Raw genomic sequence first — 16,726 nt, 5'->3', positions numbered from 1 at the left:
CTATGACATCAATATCCACTAACTCATGACTAATCTTCAGTTGTAACAACATTTTTGCTCCATACAGACTCAATCTGATATATAGGTAGCAACATCCTCCTACCGAAACTCATCATCCTCGATTTGCAAGCCAAGAAATTATTCACATCCTCAACTCAACAGGCTAGGACCAAACAATACTGGGAAAATGAAAAATACTGGAAAAAAAATAAATAAAGAAAAAGGCACAAAAGTCCACAAAACACTACTGGAGGAAGGCTGCTGAATGATTATGGCCAGAGTGTGAAAAAACTATGCGCAGGCGCGTGCGAGTCTTGATCCGTCACAGGGTTGCCAGAACCAGAAGCGGCATGTTCCGTTGGAAGCGGGCGGGGCTAGTGTGCGCAGTGGAGGGGCATGTGTCGAGGTGGGTCTGACGGAGGGACGTAAATCGAGCTTTGAATAGTCCGATCCAAGAGCCCCATTAACCCCAGAAAAAGATACAGCAAAAATGATGGACGGCACACCCAACACAGTGGTGCTTGAGCCTATAACAAAATAAAAGTAAGCAAAAAGAAGGGGAAGAGTCAGGGAAAGGAGGGGGAGGGCTCCCCCCCAGCTATGCGGCACTCTCTCTAGGGTTTTTTCTCTTTGCACAATTGATGAAATGTTATAAGCACTGTTGATATAATTAACATGCTAGTCAAAATTCTAAAAGTTCACTTTTTTTATCCCATTTCCATTATATGATTCACAAGTCATGAGTCATGGCCAACGTCTGCTGATGCAATTTTGAACAGCCCAGAAATATTCAAGTTGAACAACTCCGATGGTAGTCTTGCCGGGTCAAACCCAGACCCAGTTCTGATGATGTCTTCAGTTGAAACCGGAGGTCAACAATTGATGAAGTCAAAAGATAATCTGAAAATGAGAATTGCAATAATCGGTGGTGCAATTTTTAGCGTTGCTCTACTCTTTATAATTGGTTTTGTGACTTTCTGTCTGAGTAAGAGAGCCTAGGACGTGAGCTCCACCGGTGAAACTTCATGGTGGGGTCTATTTTCTTGCACTAAGACCAAGTCAACTACGATAAAAGGCTCATCTCTACCGTCCGAATTATGTCGTAACTTTTTGTTTGCTGAAATCAAAACCGCCACAAATGATTTTGATGAGGTTTTAATCACAAGAGTTGGAGGGTTTGGCAACATGTATAAAGGGTACATTGATGGTGGGAACCCCCCAGTTGCAATCAAATAGCTGAAATCCAGTTCAAAGCAAGGGGCTCAAGAGTTCCACACCGAGATTGCGATGCTCTCCCAGCTACAACACCGTCATCTTGTGTCTTTGATGGGCTATTACAATGATGACCGCAAGATGATCCTTGTATACGATTTCATGGCTCTTGGGAACCTATGTGATCATCTGTCTGACACCGATAATCCTCTTTCGTGGAAGCAACGGCTCAGTGTTTGCATCGGTGCTGCCCATGGGTTGCAATACCTCCACACTAATGCAAAGCACATGATCATTCATTGTGACGTGAAGACGACAAATATTCTTTTGGATGAAAAATGGGAAGCAAATGTTTCGGATTTTGGTCTGTCCAAAATGGGGCCGAACACCATGTCCAAGACCCATGTAAGCACAATGGTCAAAGGTAGCATTAGGTATATGGATTCGGAGTATTGTCGGCTTCAACATCTAATTGAAAAGTCCGATGTGTACTCTTTCGGTGTAGTGTTGTGTGAAGTATTATGCGCAAGGCCACCGCTACTTCGTACGGTTGAGAAGAATCAAGTGAATCTAGTACAATAGGCCCCAGAGTGTTATCACAACAAAATAATTGATTAGATTGTTGATCCGTTTTTAAAGAGTGCGATCACACCGGAGTGTTTGGAGAGATTTGGTAAGATTGCAGTGAATTGTTTGCTTGATGATGGAACCAAAAGGCCATCCATGAACGAAGTAGTGTGGGGCCTTCAGTTGGCATTACAATTGTAGGAGAGCGCCAACAATATCAGTCTTGATGAGAAAATGAAGGGACCCCTCTTTCAAGAGTTGGCAAAAGGTGACTGTGACGACATGTTTATTGCTAGTAGTGAAGGGGTATGGAGTGCAAAAAGCACCAATCTGAGCATGGCCGAAAATTTTGCTAATAAGGATTATGTTTGTTTGTTGTCGTCTCTTCCTAAATTAGTAAAAACCTATATCTAACATCAAAAAAGTATTGTTCCTTTACACATAATATGTATCAAATTCAATATTAACAATATTGTCCGAAATCATCACAATTTCCTTCTTCAAAATGCCTCCTCAATTCCTTCTTCACGATTCGATACATCAGCAGTGAAATTCTTAGGAATATTTAACCAAATAGAATAAACAATAGTGCATCTAACTAAGAAAACACGATTTAAATAAAGAAATGTGCTAGCCAAAACCTAGACACTACATGAGCAAAGAATGTAAGATCCATAATTATATCAGTAAAAGATGCATACGTTTCAAAGTAATTCCAAATAAATAGCCTTTCATAAACTTTAGCATGTCAACTCACATAAAGTTTGTCATCTTACTTGAAAATCTCGTGGCTGTTAGAAATAAAGATGTAGAAATTGCAGAAAAAATAAACGTAAATGGGAAGTTGTTGAAATATGAACAGTAAGGTGATTCTAACTCTATTTCTTAGATAAATATTGCATCCCACTTGTTTTAGAAGTTTTGCAAAAGGAAATCACATCAATTTTATCCTCAGTATATAATACTGCCCGATGTAGTTGCATATTGCAAACTTTGAACACTATCCAGAACCAAAAAATATTATAACAACTGTGAATAAAGGAGAAAAGAAGAGGGAGAAAATAAAATATCTGTCAATAAAAAACTGCTAGAAAAAGTTATATATTTAATTTCATATAATCACATAAGCAATATATATTAGTTGAAATGGCAGTTACAAACAATTTGAAAGAAATAGCTGCTGTAACTTGACAAAAAATAATCTCATAAAACATGAGAGAAATTGAAGCAGTCGAGGTAACTGATCAATCAAGACAATTGGAGAAACATTTATTTAAAATAAACAACTACTCAAACATGATAAAAGGAAAACGATTTTTAATTTAAAATGCGAAATAAATATGAAATAACTATAAATTGGAAATTTTAATTTCATGAAATAATATGTGTTGAAATTATTTCATGAAATTAAAATCTGAATTTATAATTATTTCATGATTATTTGAATTTTAAATTAATAATTCTTTTCCTATTATCATGTTTTAATAGTTATTTATTTTAAATAAATAATTGTTTCTCCTATTATCTTGTTTGATCAATTACCACGTACTACTGCTTCAATTTCTCAAATTATCTTGTTTTATGAGACCATGTTTTATCAAGGTATACCTGCTATTTCAACTTCTGTGATTATATGAAGTTAAATATATATGATTTTTTCCAGCAGTTTATTATTGACCAATATTTTTATTTTCTCTCTCTTCTTCTCTCCGTTATTCACGGTTGTTACAATATTTTTTGGTTCTGGATAGTGTTCAAAGTTTGCAATATGCACACTACATTGGGCAGTATTGTATACTGAGGATAAAATTGATGTGATTCCCTTTTACAAAAGTGAGAGGCAATATTTATCTAAGAGATAGAGTCAGAATCACCTTACTGTCCAAATTTCAACAAATTCCCATTTACGTTTATTTTTTCTGCAATTCCTACATCTTTATTTCCAACAATATATATATATATACACACACTATCACTCCAAAAATACGGGCCAACATGTAATACCTTCCAAAATTACTTATAAAACTTAGTCTCACATAGTAAGGCTGTGTTAGGTATTGCGATTTCATAAACAAAGAGTGATTTTCAATCAAGTCGCAGATAATAAATTATTTGGGATTGCATTTTTAACAAATTGCAATTTGAAAAGGCAAAAAATCTATGTATTTAAATCACAGGTAATGAGGTATTTTTTTTTTTAAACGCATAATTTTTTTTAAAGGATAAATTGCAATTTTAAAGGTCAAATAGTAAATTTACCAAACACTTAATTGCATTTTTAAAAATTACACTTTCAAATCGTACATTTTAAAGGGACCCTAAGACTTAGCCAAAAAATAAGTTCATTTATAATATACGAATTCCCTATGGACAATTTTTGTTTTTCGAAGTAAAATGTTAGTAAAATTTAAAAAACAAAAATATCTAGAGGGACATTTATATAAAATCATATATAACTTGCAAGGAATATTCAGAAACTATGTTTGACTACAAGATTGAGATGTTGTACTCTCTCTCTCTCTCTCTCTCTCTCTATATATATATATTAATTTCACCTCTTAAACTTTCAATTTGATGCAATTTACCCAATCCGTCAATTTTTACTGCTAAACCCTAACGAAACCCCGAAAAAAAAAAAAAAAAAAAAAAACAAAAAACAAAAAAAAAAAACAAAATTACCCTTCGATTAAAAAAAAAAAAAAAAAAGGTCACGAGGTGGCCCAACCGTGGGTCACCTTGTATTTTTTTTTTTTTTTTGATGATAAATTTATTTTTTTAAAAAATTTTAATTTGAAATTTAATAAAAAAACCAGGGATATAATGATCATTTTATCACTTAAACATGATTTAATGATTAAATGACCTTAATTTATACCCCTGAATTTTTTTATAAAATTCTAAATTTACCTTTGTGACCCAATTTTTTTTAATTTTTTTTTTTTTTAAAAAAAAACAAAACAAAAATCACAGGTATTTTGGTATTTTGTCATTTCGTTAAAGTTAAAGTTGAAAATTGGACGAAGGGGGTATATATATTGCATCAAATTGAAAGTTCGAAAGATGAAATTGAGAGCTTTTAAAATTTAAAAAAGTCTTCTCAAAATGCATAGTCGTAATTCACTGGTTCTTTGTAAAGTTTTCCGGAAAAATATAGTTAGGAAGTTTGCAAAATCAAAGCAGATACCTGGTAAGGTAGTAGCAAAAATCTCCAAGAATGAAACCATTCACCAATTCAGAGAGGACACCCATAAAAGCCCAACGTATATCATAGCCCACAAATGTAGAACCCAAAAATGTCACCGATTGTCCTCTGCATCAAAAGAATCAAGTGATATCAATAGCTTGGAAAGAAGCAAATCTACAGCACTTGTGAGCTCTGTTATCAAACCTCGATAATCCAATTTTCAACGTAAAATAATCTCTGCCATGCCAGATAAAATATATATCTTGCTGTATATGCGTCAACAATCTGAGAATTTGATTGAAGAAAGGAAGATGAGAAAACAATTTGTCATAATATGTAACAAAAAATAAAAAAAACCAACTTTGGCCCTCAATATTTGTTTAAGTCACTTGTTTAGCCTAAAAACATGTCCAATATATAAATACATGTTTAGTCCAAAAACAATTTATTTTTGCCAATAAAAATAGGCTTAGCCTAATATAAAAAGTCCACGACTAACCAACTTAACCAATCCACAGCTAATCGAGTCAGTCGAAATTTATAACTGTCAGTGTCACTATGAAATCAATTAATTAACTGATTTTTTGGGTTTGGTGGGAGAAAATACCCGATACGTACCCAACCCTAATAATCATAATAAATTAATGAAAAAATTTTACTTTAGACCCTGAACTAAATGACGTTTTGAGAAGAACTTCTTAAATTTTAAAAACTCTCAATTTCGCCACTCGTTAAAAGCGACAAAATGAGCATTATACCCTTGATTTTTTTTTTTAAAAAAAAAAAATTGAAAAAAGAAGCCCAAAAAAGTCTGAAAGCACAAGTATATATCGACTCTAATGGAAACCTATCAAACCAACGATGGTCCTGCCAACCCGAGAATTTCTCAGAGCAAGCAAACCAGACAACTTCCACAGATGAAAAGGATAGAGAACTTACGAGGTATAATATTTTGCAGTTGTCTTGATGGTTCACGTAACTTTGGCTTACATTTAGAACGAACATGATAGCTAGTAGATGGCCCAGAGTGTTCCGAAAATTGAATATATATCAAATAGCCTTACATCATATTGCACCACGGAACCATAACACGTACAATTTTACGGCCAGATGTAGCGCTGTCAGTTGCAGTGATTTGAGAGAAAGCCCTGCACATGGCTTTCTCCTCCTCGGCGAGGCTGATAACAAGGCATAGGACTCCAAATACGTAGGAGAAATCTGATATTAGTATATTACGGAAATATGTTTCGAAGTGATAACATTTACGTACCACCCAGTAAGATGGTAGATATCACGAACAGCACCTCCGTCCGCGACGCTTTTCTGATCACTGGCTCTTCTGCGGCGGATTGCCGCCTTTGTGGCGGTATTCTCTTCATATGTAGGTTCATATATATGTCGCCGCATCTCTAGCGGTGATATTGTGGTATTAGCAAAACAAATATTATATGCTGAAATGAAGAGAAATAATAATGAATAAAATAAAAGTTATATGATTCTTAGAAACGAAAGTAACTGGAATTCAGTGGGTGTAACTTTGCTAACATTATATATGATGATAGGATTCTAGCTTACAGATCTCTATCTTTATCTCTTCTATCTATTATCTTGATATTGAGACCATTATGAGCTTGAGTTCTTGGAGGATTACCATTCCTATGAGATGTATCTTGGAGGATTTTTAGGATTCTTATTGGGTTGTAGAGTCCAACTTGCTTCTAAATAAAAAATAAAAAATAAAAATATTTTTATTTATTTGTTTGAAAAAACTTTACAAATGACCGCTGAACTAGTACACGTTTTGAGAAGACTCATAAATTTTAAAAATTCTCAATTTCACTCATTGAAAAGCGGAAGAATGAGAGAGAGAAGAGAGAAAGCAGAAGGAAACAAAGGTTTCATAAAGGCTATATTGTGCTCATGAACTTTATCTGTCTACAATACAAAGGTCCTTATTTATAGGATAGTGTCAACATACAAGTTTAGTAATCAAATCTCATTGATTTGCTTATAATCTCAATATGTGATTACTATCAACGCATAAATAGAGAATATTTCAATATCATAATTATGAAATATACGAAAAATATAATATTTTCCGTATATTTTAACAATTATATATGATTATAGGATTCTAACTTACTCCCTATCCTTATCTCTTCTATCTATTATATATCTTGATATTGAGACCATTATGAGCTTGAGTTCTTGGAGGATTACCATTCCTATGAGATGTATCTTGGAGGATTTTTAGGATTCTTATTGGATTGTTGAGTCCAACTTTGCTTCTAAATTTTTTTTTTTTTTTTAAAAAAAAGAATTATTTATTTGTTTGGAAAAACTTTACAAATGACCCCTGAATTAGTACGCATTTTGAGAAGACCCCTAAATTTTAAAAACTCTCAATTTCACTCATCGAACTTTCAATTTGATGCAATTTACTCATTCAGTCAATTTTTACTGTTAAACCTTAACAGAAATCCCTAAAAAGACCAAATTACCTTTTGATTTTCATTTTTTTTAAATGAAGAAAAAAAAAAAGGGGTCACAAAGTGACCTAACCGTGGGTCGCAGATAGAGTTTTCCTCCAAACTGGGTTGAAGGAAATTCACCTTGTGATTTTTTTTAATAATTTTTTAAAAAATTTTAAATTTGAAATTAAGGGTAAATTTAGAATTTTATAAAAATGTTAGGGGTATAATGGTCGTTTTATTACTTTTAAAGTTTAAAAACCGACGGAGGGGATACAATGCTTCAAATTGAAAGTTTAGGGATGAAATTGAGAATTTTTGAAATTTGGGTGTTTTCTCAAAACGTGTGGTAGTTCAGAGTGTCTAAAGTGAAGTTTGTCCTATTTATTGGACAGAGTTTTCCTCCAAACTGGGTTGGAGGAATTTGCTCTAACCTATTTCATAAAAAATGACATTTTATATCAGAAACACATTTTTTTTAATAACATGTGAGAAGTACATGCTTTTTGAATAAAAATTTCTCCCAACTTTGTCATTAATGTAATTTAAAAAAAAAAACATGTGCTTATCACATGTAGATGACACATGTCATTTTTATAGAATAGATTGGAGGAATGAGGAAAACTCTATCCTTTTGCTAAAGGGAAAAAAATATTTTTAATTTTCTTTTTTCGAATTTATAGATATATTTTTGTCTTATTGAAAAAAAATTTAAGGTCATTTTTTTTCGACAAAAATGGTACATTACAAATTTTTGGTAGATTATGGGAGACATTGATACAATCTTTAATTTGGGAACACATTGCAAATTGAGTCCAAATTTTTGTTTCCATGTTGTGAATTCTTGATAAATTTCCTTCAAAATTTGGACTGCATTTGCTAATTATTTGCATATCTGGACTTCTTTTTGTGTTCTGGTTTTATGCATATGCAGTAACCGATGAGAACAATATTGGAAGCTTTTTTATAACAGAAATGGGGTTTCAATTTGTTTGACCCCAAATGCAGGAAATTCTGCAGATTTATCAAGAGCCTTTCAGAACCATAGATCACAAAATTTAAGGTTAATTTGTTTGCTAGGAATGTGTTCTTACACACGGGATTTTAATGCTTATTAATGGGATTTATAAGATTAGGGATATTTTGTTAATGTTAAAGTATTGATTAAATAATTAAATTTACCTCTTTTTATCAGCTTAAGTCTTTGGAATATATGGTCATTTAACTTGGTATCAAGAGCCCGTAACAAGACACAAATGATGTCTTTAACTCTTACTAATATTATCAATACTGATAATTTATTATCTCTAAGTTATTCTAATCTTAATCTAATCTTAAAATCCTATTGAAATAATGTATCTTTTATTCTGTAACAAGACTAAATAATGTCTTTAACTCTTACTAATATTATCAATACTGATAATTTATTATCTCTAAGTTATTCTAATCTTAATCTAATCTTAAAGTCCTATTGAAATAATATATATTTTATTCAAACTCCTTTTATTTGCATTTTTTAAATAAATACCTCTAGTCTGCTTATAAAAACCGCGGTTTTTAATTTTTTTTTTTAAGATTAAGTGATTTTTAAATCACAATGTCAAACACCTTATATTTTATAATATCTTTTAAAAACATAAATTATTATTGCGAAATCACAATTCCAAACGCCCTTAATCTAATCTTAATGTCCTATTGAAATAATCTATCTTTTGCCTTTCTACTTTTTAAGGGTTTGATTGGTAGGAGGTAAAAAGAAAGAGAAAGAGTGGTGTTAACCATACTTGACACTTACAATTTGACATCTCAATTAACTTCCTTTTTTTTTTCAAAGACAAGTGACGTGGCTAAATTATAAGCCTTAGAATTTTTTTTATTTTTTATTTTTTTTTAAAGGATGGCATCCTCCCTTTTAAAAATTGGAGAAAACATGCATTGGCTTCCCAATTAAGAGAATAACTTAATGTCGTCGGTGCACAAAACCCTTGTTTTGTGTCCATTATTCAGAGGTTCTCACATCAATTGGAACACTCTAAGAAAAAACACACAATCACACCTAATTATATCAAGATTTATTAAAATTTTTAAAAAAGTAAATGTATAAGGTGACAGAGAGAGGTGGGGCGATTTGCGGCCACCCCTAGCCAGATCTGGGGTGGCTGAGCAAGCCACCCCTAAGCCAAGGGGTGGCTGCGCACCACCCCAAATGGCCTTAGGGTGGCTTGCACAGCCACCCTCGGCTAGATCTGAGGTGGCGCGCCACCACCCCAAATGACCTTGGGGTGGCTTGCGCAGGCCGCGGCCACCACATATGGCCTAGGGGTGGCCGCGCAAGCCACTCCCGGTAGAGGGAGAGGGAGGGAGATCCGGCAGTGGGTGGGCAGCGGCAAACAGAGGCTAGCGGTGGCTCAATGACCGCGTAAAAGGATTAATATTGTGTTTTGCTATTATGCATTTTTCTTGAATTGATGAGGTGTCTCACTTTAAGTGGTGGGCACAAAAGCTACCTTTTGTGCCACGACGACACAGCATATGCTCTCCCCAATTAATGCGGTTCAAATGCCACTCTGTATATTCCTTATTTGGGTCTCCTAATAGTCAACCTTGTTTTTATGAGACTCTATAAATAGGATAAGGATTTCCTCAAATTTTTTCTAAAGGACCGTAGAAATTAAAGTGATCTAATAGATACCATTTACCAAATTTCCTTATTAATTATTGCTTTGAATTTGAGATAAAACTTTAAATCAAAATAGGAAAGTTATACCATACTAACCATTAAGCGGATAAAATCATTGGAGATAAAACTTTAAATCAAAATATCTATTTAATAACTTAAGAGTCTCTTGATCCATTTAACTAGAGGAATGATACAACCTCAACTTGGGGCCAACCTGGGCCAACCTTCCTTTTTTTTTTTTTTTTAAATTTAAAAAATTAAAAAATTCCACATCTTGGCTATTTTATTATGAATAAAAATACAATTTTTATTTTTTAAAAAAATACCAAATAAAAGAAGGATCAAAATAAAAATTATTGTTTCAGAAACTTTTTTAATTTTTAATTTTGTTATTTTTAAATTAAAAAAATAAAGAAAAAATATATGAAGCAAAATACAATTTTTATTTTTAAAAAAAATACCAAAAAAAAAAAAGAATAACCAAAATAAAAATTATTGTTTCAGAAACTTTTTTTTTTATTTTTTATTTTGTAATTTTTTAAATTCAAAAGTAAGGCAAAAGTTGGTCTAAAGTTGGGCAAAATAGTTGTGCCTTTAGCGTTTTCCTTTAACAAAAGAGCATTTTAGCCAAAATTTGGAGAAAACTTACCAAAACTCTACCAAGCTTCCTATTCTTTAGCCATTTTCTTTTTAGTCATACTCTCTCCTCAAACATGGAGAAGAAAAAGCTTTTGCTATTCCATTGTTTAAGCTTATTTCTCTCATTCTCGTTTATATTTTTCTCGCAACATGATCGTCTCATTTATTTCGTTACTTATATTTGAGAAAAAAAATTTTCTCTATTGCCGCTAGTGAGAGAGAGGGGCGCCAGAGAGAGGGAGGAGGAGCTTGGTTCTTACCTAGCCTTTTCTATAAAGGAAGTATCCGTCATCTCTGGCTTTCTTTGTACCGGCTGGCGTCGTGCATCGTCTCCGGAAGCATCTCCGGTAGTGTCTCCGACGGGAGGTTGGTGGCTGTGGTGGTTTTGAAGAAAAATATGAAAATGTTATTCTAGAAGATGTTTTATTTTAGGTATTCTAAAAAAAAAGATTAGGTGGAACATCATATTTTTGTTATAATGTTCTACGCTGATGTGTCGCCTTCTTATTAGAGGGCACAAAAGCCTTAATTTGTGCCAAAACCCTATAGAAATTATTCTCATCGAAATAATATATCTTTTGCCTTTCTACTTTTTAAGGGTTTGATTGGTTGGAGGTAAAAATAAAGAAGAAAAAGTGATGTTAACCATACTTGACATTTGACAATTTCACATCTCAATTAACTTCTTTTTTTTTTCAAAGACAAGTGACGTGGCTTAATTATAAGCCTTAGAATTTTTTTTTTTTTTTTTTTTTTTTTTAAAGGATGGCATCCTCCCTTTTAAAAATTGAAGAAAACATTGGCTTCCTAATTAAGAGAATAACTTAATGTCGTCCGTGCACAAAACCCTTGTTTTGTCCATCATTCAGAGGTTGTCACATCAGTTAGAACATTCTAAGAAAAAGCACACAACCACACCTTATTATATCAGGTTTTATTAAATTTTTTAAAAAAGTAAATGTAAAAGGTGACAAATGGAGGTGGGGCGATTCGCGGCCACCCTTGGCTAGATTTGTGGCTCGGCGCCACCCCAAATGGCCTTGGGGTGGCTTGCGCGGGCCGCGGCCACCACATATGGCCTAGGGGTGGCCGCACAAGCCACTCCCGGCGGAGAGAGAGGGAGAGGGAGGGAGATCCAGTGGTGGGTGGACGGCTGCAAACAAAGGCTAGCGATGGCTCAATGACTGCGTGAAAGAATTAATCTTGTGCTTTGCTATCATGCATTTTTCTTAAATTAATGAGGTGTCTCACTCTAAGTGATGGGCACAAAAGCTACCTTTTGTGCCACGACCACACAGCATATGCTCTCCCCAATTAATGCGGTTCAAATGCCGCTATGTATATTCCTTATTTGGGTCTCCTAACAGTCAACCTTGTTTTTATGAGACTATAAATAGGATAAGAATTTCCTCAAATTTTTTCCAAAGGACCGTAGAAGTTAAAGTGATCTAATAGATACTATTTACCAAATTTTCTTAATAATTATTGCTTTGAATTTGAGATAAAACTTTAAATCAAAATAGGAAAATTATACCATATATACTAACCATTAAGCAGATAAAATCATTTGAGATAAAACTTTAAATCAAAATATCTATTTAATAACTTAAGAGTGTTTTGATCCATTTAACTAGAGGAATGATACAACCTCAACTCGGGGCCAATTTGGGCCAACTTATTTATTTATTTTTTAAAATTTTTTAAAATTTTTTAAATTTAAAAAATTAAAAAATTCCACACATTGGCTATTTCTATTATGAAGAAAAATACAATTTTTTTTTTAACAAAATACCAAATAAAAGAAGGACCAAAATAAAAATTATTGCTTCAGAAACATTCTTAATTCTTAATTTTGTTATTTTTTAAATTTAAAAAAAAAAATAAGGAAAAAATTTCTGAAGCAAAATACAATTTTTATTTCAAAAAAAAAATACCAAAAAAAAAAAAAAGAATAACCAAAATAAAAATTATTGCTTCAGAAACTTTTTTTTTAAAAATTTTTTAATTTAAAAAGTAAGGCAAAAGTTGACCTAAAGTTAGGCAAAATAATTGTGCCTTTAGCGTTTTCCTTTAACTAAAGAGCATTTTAGCCAAAATTTGGAGAAAACTTACCAAAACTCTACCAAGCTCCCTATTCTTTAGCCATTTTCTTTTTTGTCATACTCTCTCCTCAAACATGGAGAAGAAAAAGCTTTTGCTATTCCATTGTTTAAGCTTATTTGTCTCATTCTCGTTTATATTTTTCTCGCAACATGATCTTCTCATTTATTTCATTACTTATATTTGAGAAAATTTTTTTTCTCTATTGCCGCTAGTGAGAGAGAGGGGCGCCAGAGAGAGGGAGGAGGAGCTTGGTTCTTACCTAGCCTTTTCTGTAAAGGAAATATCCGTCATCTCTGGCTTTCTTTGTACCGGCTGGCGTCGTGCGTCGTCTCCGGCGGCATCTCCGGTAGTGTCTCCAACGGGAGGTTGGTGGCTGTGGTGGTTTTGAAGAAAAATATGAAAATGTTATTCTAGAAGATGTTTTATTTTAGGTATTCTAAAAAAAAAGATTAGGTGGAACATCATATTTTTGTTATAATGTTCTACGCTGATGTGTCGCCTTCTTATTAGATGGCACAAAAGCCTTAATTTGTGCCAAAACCCTATAGAAATTATTCTCATCGAAATAATATATCTTTTGCCTTTCTACTTTTTAAGGGTTTGATTGGTTGGAGGTAAAAATAAAGAAGAAAAAGTGATGTTAACCATACTTGACATTTGACAATTTCACATCTCAATTAACTTCTTTTTTTTTTCAAAGACAAGTGACGTGGCTTAATTATAAGCCTTAGAATTTTTTTTTTTTTTTTTTTTTTTTTTAAAGGATGGCATCCTCCCTTTTAAAAATTGAAGAAAACATTGGCTTCCTAATTAAGAGAATAACTTAATGTCGTCCGTGCACAAAACCCTTGTTTTGTCCATCATTCAGAGGTTGTCACATCAGTTAGAACATTCTAAGAAAAAGCACACAACCACACCTTATTATATCAGGTTTTATTAAATTTTTTAAAAAAGTAAATGTAAAAGGTGACAAATGGAGGTGGGGCGATTCGCGGCCACCCTTGGCTAGATTTGTGGCTCGGCGCCACCCCAAATGGCCTTGGGGTGGCTTGCGCGGGCCGCGGCCACCACATATGGCCTAGGGGTGGCCGCACAAGCCACTCCCGGCGGAGAGAGAGGGAGAGGGAGGGAGATCCAGTGGCGGGTGGACGGCTGCAAACAAAGGCTTGCAGTGGCTCAATGACTGCGTGAAAGAATTAATCTTGTGTTTTGCTATCATGCATTTTTCTTGAATTAATGAGGTGTCTCACTCTAAGTGATGGGCACAAAAGCTACCTTTTGTGCCACGACCACACAGCATATGCTCTCCCCAATTAATGCGGCTCAAATGCCACTATGTATATTCCTTATTTGGGTCTCCTAACAGTCAACCTTGTTTTTATGAGACTCTATAAATAGGATAGGATAAGAATTTCCTCAAATTTTTTCCAAAGGACCGTAGAAATTAAAGTGATCTAATAGATACTATTTACCAAATTTTCTTATTAATTAGTGCTTTGAATTTGAGATAAAACTTTAAATCAAAATTGGAAAATTATACCATATACACTAACCATTAAGCGGATAAAATCATTTGAGATAAAACTTTAAATCAAAATATCTATTTAATAACTTAAGAGTGTTTTGATCCATTTAACTAGAGGAATGATACAACCTCAACTTGGGGCCAATTTGGGCCAACTTATTTATTTATTTTTTAAATTTTTTTAAATTTTTTAAATTTAAAAAATTAAAAAATTCCACACATTGGCTATTTTTATTATGAAGAAAAATACAATTTTTATTTTTTTTTAACAAAATACCAAATAAAAGAAGGACCATAATAAAAATTATTGCTTCAGAAACATTCTTAATTCTTAATTCTGTTATTTTTTAAATTAAAAAAATAAGGAAAAAATTTCTGAAGCAAAATACAATTTTTATTTAAAAAAAAATACCAAAAAAAAAAAGAATAACCAAAATAAAAATTATTGCTTCAGAAACTTCTTTTTTTTTTAAAAAAAAAAAAAAATTAAAAAGTAAGGCAAAAGTTGACCTAAAGTTAGGCAAAATAATTGTGCCTTTAGCGTTTTCCTTTAGGGTGCGTTTGGGAGTGCGTTTTTCAAAAAATAATCTGCGATTTTAAACCAAATCGCAACTTTCTGGTGTTTGGGATTGCGATTTTAAAAACGCAAATTTTAAAATCGCAAAAAAATCTGCGATTTCCATAAGCTGATTAGAGGGTGCTTGTTTGAAAAAATGCGAATTTAAAATAAAATCACGATTTCTATTAAAAAGATATTTGGGACAATAGTTACATTTTTTAGAACAGAAATGAAAAAAATACCAAGAATACCCACCTAAAATATATTAAAACGCTTATTTTCTCTTTTTTTTTTTTCTTCATCCTCTCTATCTTGTTCATCTTTATTGGTAATTTGGTCATGAAACCGCAATTATATGCTAATGTTATCCAAACACTCAATTGATAAAAAAAGTACTTTTTAGTATGTTTTACCAAACGTCTATACCATTTTAAAAAGTAGCGATTTTAAAAATGTAATTTTTAAAAACGCAATTTTTAAAATCGCACTTATTGAAATCACACTCCAAACAGGCCCTTAACTAAAGAGCATTTTAGCCAAAATTTGGAGAAAACTTACCAAAACTCTACCAAGCTCCCTATTCTTTAGCCATTTTCTTTTTTGTCATACTCTCTCCTCAAATATGGAGAAGAAAAAACTTTTGCTATTCCATTGTTTAAGCTTATTTCTCTCATTCTCATTTATATTTTTCCATTGTTTAAGCTTATTTCTCTCATTGTCGTTTATATTTTTCTCGGAACATGATCTTCTCATTTATTTTGTTTTATATATTTGAAAAATATTTTTATCTTTTAGTTTTTGAGTAGAAAATAAGTGACTAACTGAATATCTTTCAGTTCATTTTTTGTCTTTATTAGTGCTGCGGAAGACTTGGGTAAATAAATCTCTTTTAATTTTGATATTATTTTGGATTTTTCCTCTTGGGTTGTCTTTGTTTGGGTGGTGAGAGACAGAAAGATACGGACAGCAATACCAAATATTTTTTCGATAAGATTTTATTAACACTTTGAAGGAAGTACAATGCCAGTTGAAAAAAAGGGCAGTAGGCAGTATTAAATCGTAGATGATTTGACAACTAATTGGAGAATTTTGACATGTTCAATTATAAATGACTTTTAGAATCTAAAAGAAAATTGGATTTTATTTTAATAGATATTTGATTTGAAAATTGTCACTTCAGCAAAGCAAAAAACCTGAAACACAAACAAAAAAGATACCACAAAGTACAAACCTGAATGAAAACCATACCAGAACCCACCTACAGAACTACCAGTAATAATAAACACAACGCTAGGTTTGTATGAACAGTTTATGAACGTTAGGTAAATTTTTTTTTTAATATTAAAATATTAAAAAAAAAATTATTTGGCGTGCGCCGGCATTGTGTGAATCACGACTCTAGAACCACATAACAAAATGTCAAAAGCATCCTGCAGCAATTTTTATATTGTAAAATTAATTTTTTATACATTAATTTTGGAGAAAAGTATACTTTACTCCTTAAAGTTTGAGACGATTTTTAATTTGATCTTTAATATTTTAATTTTTGCAATGCACCTCTAGAACTTTCAAATTTTTGCAATTTGACTAATTTTATCCCAAACTTTTCATATTGCCCTTAATTTTTTAATTTTTATAATTTTTTTTTTAAAAAAAATCAGGGTGGCTCCTTTGGCCATCTTATCATTTTGCACCCTCAAATTTTTATTTATTTTTATAAAAGATAAAAAAAAAATAAGGGCAATATGAAGATTTTAGGATAAAATTGGTCGAATTGCAAAAATTT

The 16,726-nt window shown here is 32.4% G+C and overlaps 1 pseudogene; it reads left to right on the top strand.

The window, feature by feature from the left end:
• Positions 1-293: 293 nt before the first annotated feature.
• On the top strand, positions 294-6,376 carry LOC132181944 (receptor-like protein kinase FERONIA; annotated as a pseudogene).
• The last annotated feature ends 10,350 nt before the right edge of the window (positions 6,377-16,726 follow it).

This window comes from Corylus avellana, chromosome ca5 (assembly GCF_901000735.1).
Source record: "Corylus avellana chromosome ca5, CavTom2PMs-1.0".
In the NCBI taxonomy this organism is placed as follows: domain Eukaryota; kingdom Viridiplantae; phylum Streptophyta; class Magnoliopsida; order Fagales; family Betulaceae; genus Corylus; species Corylus avellana.
The sequence above is the reverse complement of the archived record's forward strand: the minus strand, read 5'-3'. Positions and strand labels throughout refer to the sequence as shown.